At 40.0% G+C, this 20364-nt stretch overlaps 1 protein-coding gene across 2 annotated transcripts in view; it reads left to right on the forward strand.

Annotated features, from left to right (window-relative positions):
• The first annotated feature begins 889 nt into the window (after positions 1-889).
• LOC114664902 (junction plakoglobin-like) overlaps positions 890-20364 on the forward strand; it is a 50705-nt gene continuing 31230 nt past the window's right edge. The window contains exon 1 of one of the 2 annotated variants that reach the window (XM_028819215.2): positions 890-1055. The gene's annotated coding sequence lies outside the window, so the exon portion shown is untranslated. The remainder of the gene's footprint in view (positions 1056-20364) is intronic. The other variant, XM_028819216.2, reaches the window with a different exon arrangement.

Genomic DNA, 20364 nt, shown 5'->3' on the forward strand with positions numbered 1-20364 from the left:
AAGGATTGTGGATTGATATATTGCCCCCGTCGTGGTTTAAAATGGCTCGGCAGCCTTAATGTCTTTTCCATTAATTACTTAATATAAGAACAGAATGAACCCAAAGGGTACAGAACTAAATGAGTCACACTAACAAGAAACTGACTGATCATAACCGTTCACGGTTACTGCGTGTAGGAAAAAAAAAACAAGTACTGTAATGTTTTTCGGAACAGTTGTTCACTGATCTCTTGGCTACGATATTCAGTTTTATTTTTCTCCAAGTCAAAGACTTCCTTAATCAATTGCCTGCCAAACAAACCACTAAATAGATTTTATATGTTGCCATTCTCTCTCATTGCTGGCTATAAATGTATAAATCTGCAGTATTCAATGCTGCAATCTATACCATACTTTACAATAAAACTATTGATGTGGTCTCAAGTTGCAAAGTTCCCATTCAGCATTCTATAGTGTTCCCATTCAGCATTCTATAGTGCTTTTGTTGTACTACAACGACAATCAAATAATGGAATGTCCCCGTCTAGCGCCTAACCAACTCATCGTGTGCAGAACTTTAACCTGCTTAACAGACGAGGTCTGTCAAGCTTTCCAGTAGTGTGTTGTTGAGATCCAATCGAAACAATTCAAAGCTTTTAAGTGCGTACTGTAGGAAATTCAAACACATGCCCCACAACAGGAAGAGGCGCCGCGACTTGCAGGTGCGGCTCTTACCTTTGTGAAGTGTCACACCCAAAATGGGCGGGGCACACTGAAATTCTGCTTTCGTTCCCGCTCTGATCCAGTTACAGACAAACTCTATCAGTGCGTTAAGCTGATTGGTGAAGCACGTGTCGCTCACAGCACCGTAGCACCGCCTCCAAGCTCGTTTGGAGCCAATGACCTGGCATGGGGAGGCTCGCTGAATGGGAGCTGGCTGTCACTCAGCTATTGTTCATTAAGTCTGGTGAGGAGTTGGTGGACGGAGCTGGACTTGGTGTGCGGAAGCGGGTTTTACGTTTGTTTGTGTTGTGGACTGCTTCGAGCAGAGTCATCGCGGGAGCACTTCGGAGCAGGTAACGTTTTTTTTTTGTCGGCGTGTTGCCATTTAAGTGGGCTGGAAGCGTGTCGAAACATTAGGTCAGGTGTTTAGTACTGTCCTTTGGAACAGAGGTGAGGCTGCCTGCTAGTCAGGGCGGATTGACGCTGGTCGTCATTGATTTGGCCGAATACTGTTGCTTCGTACCTAATATATGGCATAGAAAGTCAGCCCAGTTGATCTGGGGTGCCGGCTGATATTCATACAGGTCGGGAGCTTTGAGAAGAGTGTGGTGTTTGTTCAGGACGGTTACCGGTGGCCAAGGGTTGGTTTTTAAACGTTGAAGAAAAGTTTTTGTTGCCGAGGTTTATTCGTTCGGAGGTGAGCTGCGCCCAGCGCAAAGTTCACTTGTTTGTCTGTTTAAAAGAGAAAGATGTTTATTGTGAGAAGTTCCCATCCCACGCCTCGGGCTTTCGGAGAGAGCGAGAGAGGGACAGGGGTGGGGTCGATGGATTGCTGTCCTTTGCTGTCTTCACCTTTTATAGTGGCGAAGGCCTTGTATACACCAGCTCTGTCCCTTACAACCATTCCGCCCAACATCTTTAAAGAAAGGTAGGGTTGGGTTGTAGCCAAGTGCTGAGTCTACATAGTAATCCACCAACTGCCAGAAAACACCTGGTTGGGAATGACATGAGCCCTTCGTAGTCGTCTTGATCTTAACATATAACGCCTGAGCCCATGGGGCTGAAAAGGCGGGGGGGGGGGATGGCAGTTTAAACTTTCATTTTGTCTTTCCCTGATGGTTTATGATATGATAAACAAGTCAGGTGAAGTTTTATATAGCAGATGGCAACATTTTATTTAGCAGCTGCATTAGTGAAATTTTAAAGGTTACTGCAGTTTTTACTGTAATGGAGAGTGAGAGACACATGCGGGGTTGGGTAGGGGGGGTGAATAGGGTAAATCTGGCAGAGCTGCTATCTTAGCATCTGCAGCTTTGTTAATCCAGATATTTTATCCATGAGAGGGCTGAGTAGCAGTAATCACAGTTCAAACAGAAAGCCTGAGTCTCGCTTTTGGTACTATGCCAGGTTTTCACATTTCTGTCTTTCAAACAAACAAGAAGAGAAACAAAACCTAGAGTGAAAAGTATGTAGCTGGGATCTTGGGAGGGGTACAGAGTGCAAAGGCATAGAGAAGACAATGTAGAGTTGCAGTGAACCTGGTTTCTCTTCAGTCTGGAGTACCTCATTGTTGAATAACCCCAATGATTGTTTTCATAAGAAGTTTGAGTTATAGAGTTGTGGTTGCAGAGACGAATCATCGTAACTTCAGCCAAATTGCTGAGAGATTCAGCCAGTATTTGCAAACATTATGCAAATGTTTATCTCAGCCTTGACCAATGGAAAGTGCATCTCCTGAATTTGTAGAAACATGTAGATATATTGATTTCCTTTACCAAATTGGATCTTTTATTTCTGCTCTCGTTCATATTTGGATTTTTTTTTATCGCATTGTTCTTTAAAATGGTACCCCCAATTTGCTGTAGCGACTGAATTAATTTGAATTCAACAATACCACGAGAAAATGAGTCCATTGTTTCTTGCATGAATGTGCATTTTTTGTACCACTGTCCTGGTCGAAAACTACCAGTGCTGCCAAATACACCATTGGAATTTTAGTGTTTCTGTGTACTGGTGAAAACATTTTGCAGACTGTTCAGGTCAAGAGAAGATTTCGGTCCAAGGTATCTTAACATTGCTAAGATGGTACAGCTGAGTATTGGGCATCCTTGTGTGTTGGCTTGACATGGAAGAATTTTAACACTCTGTGCTACTTAGGGTGTTGTACTGTGTTAACCATAATGGATGTAGTGAGAAGTCAAACAAAATGACACATTTTCTCGACTAACTAAAAAGTTTACAATATTCAAGCTTTTGAGGCAACTCAAACACCTTCTTCAGGCAAGATCTTGCTTGAAGAAGGGGCCCGAGTTGCCTCGAAAGCGTGAATATTGAAATCTTTTTAGTTGGCCAATAAAAGTTGGTGTCATATTGCTTGACTTCTCACAACACTCTGTGCAAATGACACTCTTACTACTGCTGTCATTACAGAGGCAAAGGTGACCCATGAACCAGAGTGCTTGATGAAGTGCTATTTGCCCACTTCAGAGACCTCTGGTAACCTTGGGTCTGAGGAATATTTGAAACCTAATTAAATTTTTTTTATGGGAATGTTCATTTATTTATATATGTGTAATGATACTCCTTGAGTATATCCATGATGATTAGGTCAAAACATTAACTATTCCCATTGTTTCAATGTGTTGTTGACCTGTAAAGTGTGCAAGAGTATATAGTCCAGGAATGATTGACACTACAAAATGGAAAGGGATACTATGTACGAGAATACAGGTGAGCAATATTTTGTGAGCCTAAACCATTAATAAAAGTAAATGGCTATTTGAAGTGTGGTCAGAACATTTCTCTTAATTTTGATAATCCTCTGCAAACTTTCCACCTGTCGCCTTTTGTCAGAAAATGGAACTGCCTTAATGAATATTACAAATGGGGTGTGGCTTCATATAGCTGTTTATGCGGATGCTCACACAACATATCTTTAGAGAATGGATGATTTATATATTTTTGGTAGTAAATTAGGTACATAATTGTTTGAATTGATGATGGGTTAGGTATTCCACTGTGCACAGCCTGCCAGCTCTTGTTAATTCTTTGTAGTCAATCTGCATAAACTAGCAGAGCACAGTGCCACACCTTTTTTAAATGGCGGTTTTTGGTGTCATTCCATTTATACTGTTTGGGGCTTCTAGAAATTTTTGGTGGAGGAGGGAAGGTTAAGACACATGAGCAATAATCACTGGCATAGTCAATGAGTTGTTTTAAAAGCTTGTGGGGGTGCTGGTGGAGGTGTTGTCAATGAGAGTGGAACACATACTGTACCTCAGTGCCCATACACTTGCTTTACTGTCTGTGCAGGTTATTTATAAAACTGTGGCAGTCATTATGAGTGTAGGCCCAGGCTACAGACTTGACTGGTTTTCAGTCCAGTGTGCTGCTGCCCCACCCGACCTGCATGTTGTGGTTGTGTTTTTTGTTTCGTTTTTTTTTTTTTTGCCCCCCCCTCCCCCTCCCCCAAAGCCTTAATGTAAAAGCAATGGCCAGAGGCACAACTTCCTGCATGGAGCTTCCTGATGCTGCTGTTAAAACTTATTTGACAACCATGCAGGAAGTTTATTTAAATTACTTTTGGGGGTGGGGGGCAGTTAGCCCTAATGAAAACTTCAAAGGAATGCACTTTGTGTTCACCGCCTGCTCGCTCTGTAATAATGCTATTGCAAAAAGAATTATCCTGCATTGTGTTTGTTTTCTGCTATGATACTGTGAATACCAGATAACACCCCACCTCCCCCACTTTAATAAGGTATTTTGTTGTCTTCTGAAGCCCCATTACCACTCAAAAGCTGCTTAACATGACATTTTAAGGCAAATGTTTTTAATCAACTGACAGCCGGGTCTGGAATGCACTGTTACATTGCATGTTTGAGCAGAGCTTAGTCTCATGGTAATCACTATGGTTTCAGGCAGAACCTTGTTCAAGGCCCTTCTGATAAGATGATCGCAAAGGGTAGCAGTCTGCATGGTATTCAGATCACTTTTCGTAAAGGGGCCTGATCTCGCTGGTTTCTCATGCACCTCCACCCCCCAGCCATCTAATATATTTATTTTGATTCTTTCAGGAATGGGCAATCATTGGCACAACTGCCTTCATGGATAGTTTCACATTGGTTGACCTTGCCCATGGAAATAGGCTTGGGATACCCCCTTATGTGATGAAATGTCTGTTTGCAACAGATTATTATGAAAGAGCGCTATAAGTGTAACTATTACTGCACTCAATTCACCACTAATGCTGATGACTAGTTGCTTAAAGCTCTACTTTGAATTTGAGGAACCTCAGCCAAATGGTGACCAAGAATGCTTCTTAGGACATTCATGTTAAAGCTTTGTTGATTTGATATGTGTAAATCTAAGGATGGAAGCTATCTTAGTAACTGCAGATAAGGGCAAAAAATGTACAAGTTGGTGTGGTGCGAAAAAGAGTATTTGTCAGGTATAGTTAATGCATTAATCCATTTGATTAAATATTGGAATGTCTCCAAAAGCAATTCTCAAGGAATAGCTGAGAGAACTGGGGGCTTCCCCAAAACATGTCCGTACTCCCAACTGAAAGCAGAAGGATAACAATGCTGACTGTGGCCAAAACTAAAATTCTGGTTACACAATTGCCCAGACGTTCAAAGAGGTTTGCATTGTCCTTGAATTCTTTTTCTTATTTTCCCCTCTTTGTTTTGAAGGACGTCCTACATCACAAACTAGCTTTTACTGTACCTACAGTCATACCGGCACTTAAAGTGCAATGCAAGGTTTTTATTGCTATTAAAGTAATAATACAAAGGTGCCTGGGCAATGTAAGGTAACTGATGGATAAATAACACAGTATGTAGCGCTTTTCATTTTTTTGCACTGCTTAGTTCAAAATTGTCTTTTAGCTCTCCAGTGACTAATATTGGAGTTCAATTGAATTATAAATGAAAATAGTAACCTCTTGGGCAGATCCGTCAGCTAACCAGACAGTGCTGCATGAGCAGCCTGTGCATACTCTGATGTTGAATGCACCACATGGCGCACCAGTGTTCCATTTTCTTGAGAGCCCCTGGCGGCTGTCCAGGCTAGTTGTGAGTAAGCAGGTGGCTTGCAGCATAGTTCTGCATACACTGCTTCTGGCGATTGTCACCCGATATTACAATGCCTCTTGGATGAAATGTGAGAGAGCTCAAATTTGCAATATCTTAGGTTCTTGAATGGGTCTGCTCAACACCAACAGTTTACATCATGGAAGAGGTTTAAAGCTTTCCCACATGCAAAGGAGCCAAAGTGAGGCAGGTCTTACTATTTAGCTGGAAAATATAGATATAGATACTAGAGCTTTTGCAAGTCTTGCCTGACTTTATTGCTGCATATCCAGATTTTGGCATAATGGGATTGTGGTTCAGTTCTACCTAAATGATGTTCTGTTTGATCTTATTATGTTCAATTGTTCACAAAGCCCGTTTTTTGTCTAGTACATAGTTTTTACATTTAACAAATCCCTTTTTTTTCACTCCTATCTGCGGTGTATTTGCAATATCCCTCTTTCTCTGTCCCCAAGAGACTTGGTGACTATATTAATTTTGAAAGCTGGTTCTCAAGGAACCAAGGCTCTGTTCTCTGTGACGCACACCTTGGGTAGCTGATATGGTGGAAAATGGACTAGTATGTATTTGTGCTATGGTGTGTCATGGCTGAAGAGATTTGGAGATATTTGGTTCTTGTCCTTTTAGCCCACTGAACAAGGAAAATAAGTTCTATGCTGCATTTAAATTTCACCACATCCACTCAGTTGACCCTGGCTCTCTTACAGTTGTTGTGTAATCCCATTATTAGGATAGAGGGCTTCTGGTTGAATGACTGCTATACAGAGAAGAACAAGCTGCCAATGATATGCCAAGGGATTGGGGATTGCTAGCCACTCAGTTACTCCTTATCCTCCAAAAGCTATAATCCTCTGTTGGAGAGTTGCTTAGATGAGCCAAATGGCCAGAAGACAAAGACGAGTAAAAATAAACTTTCCAAGTTTTGTCTTAGTATTAGAGGAGAATGATATTGGTCAGCTGTAATTGTAAGAACTTTCAAAAGCATTTTTGTACATTGCTTTGTCTCAAGCTCCTTTCTCATTTTGAGACCAGTTCCCCCTTTTGTGTATAATCTACCCTTTCCTTTTTCAACAGAATTCTGTCATCCTTGTCCCCTCTCTAAATTTGAGCAATACTTCTTTGCAGTAATAACATCTGTCTATTGCCTCCTTCCATGGTTCTGATTGCATGTGGTCCCATCAGTTCTCATTAACAGGTAGGCATGTACTTGAATGTGTTCATTTGTTGATTTTTGGAAAGTATTGGCACTTTGAAGCTTATTGAAGGTCTTTGGTGCAGGCATCTGCAACTTCCCATGTCTGCTTTGGATACTACCATGGAGATCTGCAGTTGTGTTTATCTGATTGTTGTTTGAGGACAGCATTTTTTTCAATTTTGGAAAGGTGCTGCCTAGGTGAAAAATATTTCAGTACATGTGACCAAGCTATTTTAGCTCATTTCTCTTATGTTGACAAACTATAGCAAGCATAACTTCTAAATAATCCAAAGGTATAGTTGTCTAATTTCTCTCAATCAATATACTCATTAGAATGTGCTGCATACTTTGTTTTGGAGAATGAACAGAAAGTTGGGTGGAAAGTTTACCCCCTGAAATCCTTCAGTACTACTTACACTAGAATCCTAGAAAAGTCTTGGGAATGCATTGCCAGTGGTGACCGCTTACCAAAACTAAGAAGCATAGATTCCAGGAACACCCTTTACATCTCCAATCTTTATAATGTTTGTAAACTTCAGAAAGCGTCATTTTATTTTTCAGGATAATGGAGGCGACACATTGGTGCGCAGGAAGTGCTCATGTCATGCAGGAAGGGAGCTGTTCCTTATCGAAATCTCATCTAAAGGCATTGCGCTGCATCAGTACTTGCACATCACTTTTGCTAGTCCTACATTTGTTGACTGACTTAGCTGTACATTCGCTGTAGTTCACCTGTTGTTTGGTTAAAATGGCATGTAACTGTAGAGTTTTGGTAGGATGTGTTTGTGTGTAATTTTTATTTATTTTTGACTAAGCTATCAGCTCCTTGTGAATTCCCTGTACACCTCCTTTTCCCCCTCCAATCACTACCTATTATGTGCAAACAAGTTACATTTTTACTACAAGTAAGATAACATTATTTAAAAATAGAACATTTGAACATGGGAACACAAGGTTGATTATGTAAGAAAAGTATACCATTCTGCTTGATTTTTGTATTTATGATTTTCCTTGCTATCTTGTGCTTTTTGTTTTTGTCTCTTATCCCCTCTCAAGACAGATTTTGGACTATCATGTAGGCTGTTTCATTTGTCCTTGGTCCACATTGGTTGTCTTACTGATGGTTTATGATTGGCATCTTGGCTCTGGAATCATTTTCTTTTCCGTGATTTATGCTGCCACCATGTCCTTTCTCTTTTAAAGTCATAATGAACACTCACTTTTTTGGAATGGTGTGTTGGTATATTGTGTGAAATCTGTGAAACTGAATAAAGGCAAGTCTGCATAGCCCACAACAGTCAGTAAAGACACGTATTTAACATATAGGAGCAAAAGTCATTTACATTTTCCATCTTAGTGGTAATGTGCTAGCAGACAGAGAAGTGTAGAGCTGGGTTTTTCTTACAGCTGCTCCACAAGGCATTTAAAGAATGACCAGTCAAGTCTTGAGAGTTTAAAGGAGGCACAAATTCCAGCAGCTGCACTACTCTCTTCTAACCTTACTCTTTCTCTGAAAATCTCTCCTTAATGTTGATGAACTTCATTGACAAAGCTAATTAAATTCTTTGAGATACCACAACATGGTAAAAGATTTATTTTAATGCCGTAACATGGCAAAATTCAATTAAGCTAAATGCAGTCTAAAAACCCATGTTTTTTTGGTTTGGTTTTATGTCTGTTTCTTTGGGCTAGTGGTGTGAAACCACTGCCAATCTGTTTAGACTGGACATGGCAGTCCTTCAGTAGTCCAGATTGATGCTTGCACTGGGAGTAGGATAGGTGATAATAGTAGAGCTGTAGAATGATTACTTTCTTTATGTCTTGGAAAAGGGACGAGTTACTGTAACGAAATTACCAGCAAGAAGGCAGTGTAGTCCCAAGACCCTCCAGAGTTGTAGGTGGCTATATATACAGTGGTGTGAAAAACTATTTGCCCCCTTCCTGATTTCTTATTCTTTTGCATGTTTGTCACACAAAATGTTTCTGATCATCAAACACATTTAACCATTAGTCAAATATAACACAAGTAAACACAAAATGCAGTTTTTAAATGATGGTTTTTATTATTTAGGGAGAAAAAAAATCCAAACCTATATGGCCCTGTGTGAAAAAGTAATTGCCCCCTTGTTAAAAAATAACCTAACTGTGGTGTATCACACCTGAGTTCAATTTCCGTAGCCACCCCCAGGCCTGATTACTGCCACACCTGTTTCAATCAAGAAATCACTTAAATAGGAGCTGCCTGACACAGAGAAGTAGACCAAAAGCACCTCAAAAGCTAGACATCATGCCAAGATCCAAAGAAATTCAGGAACAAATGAGAACAGAAGTCATTGAGATCTATCAGTCTGGTAAAGGTTATAAAGCCATTTCTAAAGCTTTGGGACTCCAGCGAACCACAGTGAGAGCCATTATCCACAAATGGCAAAAACATGGAACAGTGGTGAACCTTCCCAGGAGTGGCCGGCCGACCAAAATTACCCCAAGAGCGCAGAGACGACTCATCCGAGAGGTCACAAAAGACCCCAGGACAACGTCTAAAGAACTGCAGGCCTCACTTGCCTCAATTAAGGTCAGTGTTCACGACTCCACCATAAGAAAGAGACTGGGCAAAAACGGCCTGCATGGCAGATTTCCAAGACGCAAACCACTGTTAAGCAAAAAGAACATTAGGGCTCGTCTCAATTTTGCTAAGAAACATCTCAATGATTGCCAAGACTTTTGGGAAAATACCTTGTGGACTGATGAGACAAAAGTTGAACTTTTTGGAAGGCAAATGTCCCATTACATCTGGCGTAAAAGGAACACAGCATTTCAGAAAAAGAACATCATACCAACAGTAAAATATGGTGGTGGTAGTGTGATGGTCTGGGGTTGTTTTGCTGCTTCAGGACCTGGAAGGCTTGCTGTGATAGATGGAACCATGAATTCTACTGTCTAACAAAAAATCCTGAAGGAGAATGTCCGGCCATCTGTTCGTCAACTCAAGCTGAAGCGATCTTGGGTGCTGCAACAGGACAATGACCCAAAACACACCAGCAAATCCATCTCTGAATGGCTGAAGAAAAACAAAATGAAGACTTTGGAGTGGCCTAGTCAAAGTCCTGACCTGAATCCAATTGAGATGCTATGGCATGACCTTAAAAAGGCGGTTCATGCTAGAAAACCCTCAAATAAAGCTGAATTACAACAATTTTGCAAAGATGAGTGGGCCAAAATTCCTCCAGAGCGCTGTAATAGACTCATTGCAAGTTATCGCAAACGCTTGATTGCAGTTATTGTTGCTAAGGGTGGCCCAACCAGTTATTAGGTTCAGGGGGGCAATTACTTTTTCACACAGGGCCATGTAGGTTTGGATTTTTTTTCTCCCTAAATAATAAAAACCACCATTTACAAACTGCATTTTGTGTTTACTTGTGTTATATTTGACTAATGGTTAAATGTGTTTGATGATCAGAAACATTTTGTGTGACAAACATGCAAAAGAATAAGAAATCAGGAAGGGGGCAAATAGTTTTTCACACCACTGTATATATATATATATATATATAATATATATATATATATATATATATATATATATATATATATATATATATATATTATATAATATATATTTTTTTTCCCCCCACAACATTACAGTTTCAGAATCTCTGTCCTCATGAAAGGTACCTGGCTGATTTTGTTTTAATAATGCAAGGTATTGAATAAAATATAAAGTATAGCTGAATTTCTTAATGCTCCCAGTTCAACATCAACTGTAAGAAAAATACTAATAATAGGCCTTCTAAAGCTCATTTGTTTTTATTAGGGTCAATAACTTGATAGTTTGTGTTACATTTTGGGGTGAACCTATAAGTCAGATATAACTTCTAATCAAACTAAGAATTGAAGGGGACACTGATATCTAATTAGATTTGGCTGGCAAGGGTGTGTCCTTGTCTTATCTCCGGCTGATGGCCAAAACAGTTGTGTATTTTTCCTTTTCCTATTAAAGATGCCTTCATAGATAAAGGAAGGGAAAAAGTGGAGTCTCAGTGTTAAACGGTCTCAGTCACAGGGTTTTGTTTGCATATTTGTTTTAGGCATAGGACTTTAAAGCTATTTTTGGGTAATTATCATCATTAACGCTGACTTGTTTAATCAAGATGCATGCATATAAGCAAATGGAGCTTAAGAGGTGACATGATTTAAATTTTGTAAGGAATTATTAGTACAGTAGATCTAGACAGTTTAAATGAGTTCAAGAACACAGGGAAACTGTTAGAAACTTGTTAAGGGTAACTTTTGCACAAGCAATATGGTTCTCTGTGTGAAAGAAAAAAAAATACTAGAAATATTGAGTAAATGACCAAGTAGTATGGTAGAGGGTGGGACTTGAGTGACATTCAAACCTCGACTTGGTGTTATTTTGGAGAAATTTGGTAGATTGCGTTGGTCAGCTTTGTTGGGCTGAATGGTCTGTTAAATTTAATGTTCTGTGTATGGGGAAAGAGTTGGAGAACTTGGGCATTGGGAAAATGAAATCCGAACAAATTAAAAAATGTACCTTGGGGACTCAATTACAGTGGAATGTCAGCTCAACCTTGTTTTGGTTGTAAGGTGGAGAAAGTATTGAATTGGTAAGCACCTATACTTTTAAACTGAGTGTTGTATTATCTGTCTTGGCATCTCCATGGGGAATTTTTACCCTTTTTGTCATATAAGTTTCTAGTGTCATCAATTTGTGCATTTACATAAAGACACATAACATGGATAAGGAAAGTAACTCAGTTAAGGCTGAAACACAGTTTCATAAAAATCGGTTTTAACTGTTCCAGTAATCTTCTGGAGTTCTTCTCTAGAAGAACACTCAAGTCATTAAACTGCACAAAGAGTTTCCGTGGATCCGAAAACAAGCGCTGAGCCCATGGTAATTTTCTTGTGTTTTATAAATATGTTTAGTCCTTCATGTACTGTGAAGTAAATAACATTTATCTGCTTTATATATCCTTGACCTGAGCCCCTGAAGATTAGATGTATGACCATTGGCTGTTTGTCATCTGATACCACTGTTTCAACATATCTATAGCAAATGGCAGGATTAAAACTAAACTGACACTTCAATATTTTTCTGTTACTAGATTGCAGGCAGCACACTCTTTCCTGCTTGGCTGTGCGATTGAGCGCCACAAAGGAACAGGGCAGCAGCACACGTGTTTCTGTGATAACAATACAGGAATTTTTAATTCGTTAAATTACGTTTTGTGTTAGGTTACTTGAAAAACTAATCGAACTATACTTAACACGCCTTGCTTTTCACATGTTTCCCTACTGCTCTCCTGATTGTGCTGCATGTGTTAAGATGAAAAGTGGAATTTTACTTCAAGTATTTACTAACATTTTAGGGTCCCTTTGAAAATGTAAAATTTTGTAAACAAGTTGTCAGTTAAGTTTGGGTTCATAATGGGTGTGATAGGTGGCCGGGAACTTTGCCAGGCCGGGACGCCCTTTTGAGGAGAGGACCGGGGGAGTGGACATTTCACCAGCAGTACCTACCCCGGGACATGAGAGGGCAGCCCCCCTGGGTTGCATCGGGTCACGTGACTGGATCTTAGAAGCTCCACCCTGCGCGGGCCCTTGGCCACCACCAGGGGGTGCCTGGACAGTTCTGGAGTCGTGGTCTACAGCACTTCCACCACACCTGGCGGTGCTACCAGTAGAGGAGCCGGATTCTCTTGTGGCACTTCCGCCACACCCGGAAGTGCTGCTGGAACGTGATCAGAGAGCACCTGGAGCACTTCCAGGTGAGGTATAAAAGAGGCCACCTCACTCCAGCAAGGAAGCCAGAGTCGGGTAGAGGAGGACGAGGTTGCGAGTGAGGAGTGGAGGTGGCAGAACAAAGGACAGAGTATTGTCGATTGGAGCACTGTGTTGTGTGCGGGACATTTGTAAGAATAAAACGTGTGTTGTTTTGGACATTTTAAGTCCGTGTCTGTCTGTGTCCGGGCTGATCTTCTACATGGGTTAATATTGAAGAAGGGATAAGTATTGTGACTTGGGTTTGTCTTTGTTGGTTGTCCTGTAGTCACATACATTGAAACATTAATTGCTGAAATTTCCATGATCTATTTTGGAGCAATCGGATAATGTACTGGTGTAAACATTATTCAAAACTGAAACAAGAGTGCAAATGTTTTTTCCTCAGAAAAGGAAAAAATGAGGTACTGAGGCCTTAATTAGGAGGGTCAGAGGTGTAGGATTATTCCGAAAAGAAGCTGTTGCCTAGAATGGGCTGCCATATTTTATAAGACAGGTGGGGTTGATCCCCACAGAGTTTTCTGTAGGTTTACTTAACTCTTTCAGGGTGGGTGTCGACTTTTCTCGAAATTCAGGGGCAGAGGACGATAATCTGCTGTAAACTACGACAAAATTTATTGTTAAATTTTAGTTCAACTCTCTTTGCTCGAAGGAAAGTTTGCTTCATTGATTTGATTTCGATTCCCTCTGCATGCATGAGTAGCAAGGAGCAAACAGCCTCTACAATGGCATCAACATCTGGCGAGAGACCAAAGTGAATGCGCAAAGCACAGTACTCCGTGGATGACGTTTAGCATATTATCGTTGAATCAGACTCTGAATTGTCGGACTCCAATTTTGATTCTAATGAAAGTGAGGTACCAGCATAAGCTGATTGTGATGCTCAACACGTTCATGTAGCTGATGCGCCAATGGCAACGTTCGCCTGGAAGAACAGCCACGTACGATGACGAGATACAAATCAGATTGCGTCGCACAAAGACAGCCAGGTATCCAGCCCACCACGCATTCCTGCTGGCTGTCGAGCCCCAATGGCAACAACCCCACGTGCAGCCAATACTACCAGCAATGGCAAACCGGCACCGACAGCACACACAGCGACCGATGTGTTATGCTGATCTTGGTGTGAAGCCATTGCTTTGTGTGGGGAAAATATTCAGCCCTCAAAGAGTTAATATTGGAAACGTCAAAGCCACTTTAAAATAGATGCTGTATTTTTCTTACTGAACAACATTAAGAAGTGAGTTAACAGTGTAAACAAGGCATTAGAGTTTAATAATTTACTGTATCAGCATTCCATGCAGGGTCATGGAGTTCAGGATCTATGTGTGCCCAAGGTCTCAGATGGCATTCAGAATAAAAGTCCAGAAGTCAAAGGCAAATGTACTATTGGGTACCAGTCTTTAATAACAAAGCTACACATCTCATTGGTGAGAATCTAATCTTGGGCAGATTTTGTAAAGCCTGATATTAAATGGGTGCACTCAGATGTAATCTGTGTCAAGGAGGAGGAAGAATGTATCCTTTGAAGAGTACTTTCTGCTCACCTGTTTTTTTTTTAGTGAAAATAAGATGTTCCTCCTAGCGGAGTTTTAAGGAGTCTGTTGGTGCGCTGTGGAGTAAACATTGATATAATTTTGAAATTAATCCTCTATCACTAATCAGATTAACTCGTGCTGTGACCTGAATTTTTCTCCTCTTTAGAGCATCTGTTTTCCTGTGTATGCACTTTAAGTGTTGGGGCAGAATTAATATTGACACAACATTTTAGCAATATCAACATTCTTTTTCCACACAGATTCTTGGTTGGTTGTGTTTTTCATTTTTAATACAAGCACCAGGAGTATTTATTTACACCTGGTAAACTAATTTGAATATATTAACACTAAGTTTTTATCAGATTCTGTCAACAAAGTGTGTTGCCTCTACATGTTGATGCAGTGAACACATAATAGGATTGCAGAAACTAGTAACTGAGGAAAAAATGTAATCTACCATTAAATACAATTGGATGCAAAATTTCTACTTTTTAGCTACACCTTAGCCATACAGTTTGGCTGAGAGTCACTTATCTTGTCATGATCCCTGGATGTATTTAATTTTTTTGTCACCCCTCTATTCCCCCACCCCCAATCTGTATCTGGGATGCGAAGAGGAGACATGCATTATCTGGCAACAGAATGCAAGTGGATAAGTGGTCTGTCCTTGCTCATAGTTGATCATTCATTGTTTAAGGTCATGGTTGTGTTTGCTTTTGAAAGTGGTCAAAGCAGTGAGCAGAAAAGCTATTTTCTGTGATCTTGTACTTTTACAGGGCATGTTATTGCAGACCGAACTACTTCATGCAGTGACAGCAGTGCTAGGAGTCCAGTGTGTTGAGGACTGTGACCTGTGAAAATATTAAAAAGCATAATGTTGGATAGCTCATCTAGTTATGTCGCTCTTAATGAGAATTTTCAAAAATCCCCCCTTCTTATACTTGTGTGTCTGCTGGTTACAGGTCTCCCCTCTGCATCCTTTAATTAGTTTAGTCCCTGGTATCATGTGGGACTGGGGTAGTAGGTTTATTTTTATTTATTTTTTCATTGCAGATTCTTATTATGAGTTAGTAGAAAAAACAGCTTGTCTGTACATGTTCTCTCTGCTTGGCTTGTTAGTGGAGAAGTGCCTTAAGACATTAGTTGCAATAAATACTCTGACGGAGTCTTCCTAGAGTAAGAGACCATTGCTACCTTGATTTGACATAGACCTTGTGGTAGAATGATGGTTCTCTAAGACCACTTGGGTAAAAATCTTGTGCCCTCTGCTCTTTAAAGCTTCCCTAATATTTTGTACTAACACAACATGCTTTATACAATGCAGGTCTCGCAAGGGCTATGCTCCTTGCAGCACTGGGATCAAGGGAGGAACCCAACTTAAACCAGTACCAGTCCATTTCAGTGCCCAGTCACTTTCCCAGATTGCCAATTGACCGGGCATCCACATCTTTGGTGATGTGGGATAAAAAACCATTAGGACCCAGAAAATGTGAAAACTACACGTGATCAATGACTGAACTTTGCAAAGATTGAAACCCACAAGTCCGCCATTATCCCACCCCTCATATTTCATGCAGACATGTATTTGTGAGTTTAATCCTGACACTGACATGGTGTTACTTCACCAGCTTGTGCTTTAATTGGAGAACCAAAAACAATTTACCAATTGTATCATGAATGTTGTAAGTTGCCTTAGATAAAGGTATCAGCCAAGTAAGTAAATGTAAATGTTTGTGCATTTGTGGTGAAATAAAGCATTAGTGCTATTCATACTTAGTTAAGATGCTTAAGCATTTGCTCTTTTTAAGATTTTTGTTTATGCAACATTGTACTATATTATCCACTTATTAGCACTACTAGTTTGGCATTTCCCAAATTTTATATATTGGGACATTTAGTAACCCTGTACCCTTTTCCCCTCAGTATAGTATAATGCAGGGGTTGGCAACCTTTTCCACACAACGATTTTCAGTGGGACTCTGATTGAATTGAAATACAGTAAAAAAAAAAAAAAAAATATATAGTGCATGCGTTTGCACCCTCCCCTATGTTTTGCGTATGAGACTCGCATACAAAGGGAAACCATGTGTTCAGTGCAGGCCGTGGTATGTTAAATCAAACCTCTTGTTCTTATATTTTAATTCTAGTGTATGCGTTCCCGCTCTGCATACCCACCTACGTTTTGTACATGCAACTCACATGTAAAGAGAAACCATGTGTTCAGTGCAGGCCATGATACGATAATTTGTGCGTTATGCTGTGAAAGTGTTGAGTGTCATATGTCAAGTGTACAAAGACATTATCAAACTAAACATCAGTCCACATTTAAAAACTCTGAGAAAAGTAAAGCTATAAAAACATCTGTTTCTGGCTTTAAGAAACAATTTTAGTCAAATAATTGGAACCAAAAATAAAGCCATGGAGTGTAGTTATAAAAAAAAAAAAAAAAAAATGACAAAACATTCTTTTCACATATCCTATGTATTTTAAAATCCTGAATAACCAATAATATACGATCTGGTTATAATGGGCTTCTAAAGTATATACTTTTGAAGCCTGTTGTAACTGGACCAATTTTGATACTATATATAACAAAATTGGTAGAATTATGTCAGAACGCAGAATAACATTGTAACATAAGTTCGGCACGACACCGCTGAAAGGTTGCCGACCGCTGGTATAATGTAATCTGTGTCCTAAGTCTCTTGCTGATATTTGAATTCAAGAGCTTCTTTTATGGTTTTGAGATGCAACATACAGGTGCTGGTCATAAAATTAGAATATCATGACAAAGTTGATTTATTTCAGTAATTCCATTCAAAAAGTGAAACTTGTATATTAGATTCATTCATTACACACAGACTGATGTATTTCAAATGTTTTATTTCTTTTAATGTTGATGATTATAAATTAGAATATCAATTAAGACCAATGCAAAAAAGATTTTTAGAAATGTTGGCCAACTGAAAGGTGTGAACATGAAAAGTATGAGCATGTACAGCACTCAATATTTAGTTGGGGCTCCTTTGGCCTGGATCACTGCAGCAATGCGGCGTGGCATGGAGTTGATCAGTCTGTGGCACTGCTCAGGTGTTATGAGAGCCCATGTTGCTCTGATGGTGGCCTTCAGCTCTTCTGAATTGTTGGGTCTGGCGTATTGCATCTTCCTCTTCACAATACCCCATAGATTTTCTATGGGTTTAAGGTCAGGCGAGTTTGCTGGCCAATCAAGAACAGGGATACCATGGTCCTTAAACCAGGTACTGGTAGCTTTGGCACTGTGTGCAGGTGCCAGGTCCTGTTGGAAAATGAAATCTGCATCTCCATAAAGTTCGTCAGCAGCAGGAAGCATGAAGTGCTCTAAAACTTCCTGGTAGATGGCTGCGTTGACCTTGGACCTCAGAAAACACAATATACCAACACCAGCAGATGACATGGCACCCCAAACCATCACTGACTGTGGAAACTTTACACTGGACCTCAAGCAACGTGGATTCTGTGCCTCTCCTCTCTTCCTCCAGACTCTGGGACCTTGATTTCCAAAGGAAATGCAAAATTTACTTTCATCGGAGAACATAACTTTGGACCACTCGGCAGCAGTCCAGTCCTTTTTGTCTTTAGCCCAGGCGAGACGCTTCTGATGCTGTCTCTTGTTCAAGTGTGGCTTGACACAAGGAATGCGACAGCTGAAACCCATGTCTTGCATACGTCTGTGTGTGGTGGTGGTTCTTGAAGCACTGACTCCAGCTGCAGTCCACTCTTTGTGAATCTCCCCCACATTTTTGAATGGGTTTTGTTTCACAATCCTCTCCAGGGTGCGGTTATCCCTATTGCTTGTACACTTTTTTCTACCACATCTTGTCCTTCCCTTCGCCTCTCTATTAATGTGCTTGGACACAGAGCTCTGTGAACAGCCAGCCTCTTTAGCAATGACCTTTTGTGTCTTGCCCTCCTTGTGCAAGGTGTCAATGGTCGTCTTTTGGACAACTGTCAAGTCAACAGTCTTCCCCATGATTGTGTAGCCTACAGAACTAGACTGAGAGACCATTTAAAGGCTTTTGCTGGTGTTTTGAGTTAATTAGCTGATTAGAGTGTGGCACCAGGTGTCTTCAATATTGAACCTTTTCACAATATTCTAATTTTCCGAGATACTGAATTTGGGACTTTCATTAGTTGTCAGTTGTAATCATCAACATTAAAAGAAATAAACATTTGGAATACATCAGTCTGTGTGTAATGAATGAATCTAATATACAAGTTTCACTTTTTGAATGGAATTACTGAAATAAATCAACTTTGTCATGATATTCTAATTTTATGACCAGCACCTGTATGGATTTCAGTGGAGGGTGGTGTACCTACCTGCTTTCTGTCTTCTACACTTTTCTGAAATGAGCTCCTGGAATGCAAAATGTGCTGGCATGTGAACTATGTTTATATACTTGCAGATCAGCCCCCATTGCAAAAAGGGTGTGACTATAGAAACCTTCCTGGTACATGTTCCCCTGCCTTCATTGTTATCAGTTTCATGATGTCATTAAAATGAGGAGTAAACGGCCAGAAAACAATGCTGATTTGAAGGAAATGACCTTGGCACAAGAACAAAAAAAAAGTGCAGTAGCCTAACAAAGAGGAAATGTCAACCATTTACGTAGAGAGGAGGAGAGCATGAATTGTTTGAGCCAGTTTTATAATACCCACCATATTAAATTAATATACTGTAGACTTTTATGAAGATTTTTTTTATCCTTGGAAATGCACCTGTATTTTCTAATTTTGGTGTAGGTCTGTGGCAGGTCACCTGTTTTGTATCAAATTTCGGACACAGTTTACAGGCTTTAATTACTCTGTTTCTTGCCATTCAAAATATTGTGCTACTAGTCCTTTGCATATCAGTTATATCACTGCAAAATTTGGGGTAGCAAAGGAAACTACCTACTCTTGCAAGTTGGTTCCCAATGCAAGAAGTTGAAATGCCAGCTTTGTATGAAGTCTCTTATCCAAAACAGGAGAATTTGGATTATTTCAGCATACATGGATTTTTCACGTAATGTTGAATTCTGAAGACTGGAAATTTACAGTAGCAAACTTTTTGAGCAGAAATTACCTGCTTCCCTGCCCCGTCAGTTGCTAAATGGGCAGCAAGAGGAGGTGTTGGAAATTGGCTTCTAGCCAGTTTGAACATAGCCTATACTTGTTTGTGAAGAAAAATTTTGACAAACGTTATTCCATGCTATTTTTCAATGTAAGTTGTGATTAAAGGCATTGAGGCCCTGCTATACACTTCTTGGTTGTCTCCCATTTAGCTACTGTTTTCATGGGTACAAAACTAAGCTGGAAGTTGACTTTGGGGGGGATGGAGTGGCTGAGTGCCTCCAGTGTGTGTGTGTCAGGGTGCCTGCTGATGCGTGTGAAAGACACGTGCAGTCATGTTTGCTTTGTGCGCTTCATCAAAGTGACATGTATTACTTGTGCAGAAGGTTACATCTCAAAGTCATGATGCACAGGGCAAAAGCTTTCTTTTTGTGCAAAGCAATTAAAAAATATTTTGAGATGATGCTCTGCAAATTCAATATCACTCTGACTATGCACAGTTTGACTTCCTTTTCGTGGATTGTAAGATTAAGTCACATGATCTGCCTTGTCCCCCTAAAGGTTTTTGTGCATGTCTCCATGACACTGATGGAGAAAAAAGGGTTTAGAAAATAGGAGGAGAGATGTTTCCATTGGAAATACTTTTTGCAATGGTCATTTTTCAGGTAATCCATCCTTCAGTATCATATAAAATTAGTAAGGTTGCCTTAAAATGTGCACAGTGTTTATCTTGAACCTTGGATGTCCATTTACCCCATTTATGTCTTTTGTGGAATCTAATTGTCCCCAAGTTAACAAGACAAAATGTGTTGTCACTTCAGTGTAAATGGCAGAACAAGGCAAGAGACACATCCTTTAAACTGTAATCATGTCATCTGCACCAACTGCATTCTTTTGTAACAGGTTTTCACCAAATCTCATTTTATATGTATATAAAATATCCTGT

This window comes from Erpetoichthys calabaricus, chromosome 14, assembly GCF_900747795.2.
Source record: "Erpetoichthys calabaricus chromosome 14, fErpCal1.3, whole genome shotgun sequence".
In the NCBI taxonomy this organism is placed as follows: domain Eukaryota; kingdom Metazoa; phylum Chordata; class Cladistia; order Polypteriformes; family Polypteridae; genus Erpetoichthys; species Erpetoichthys calabaricus.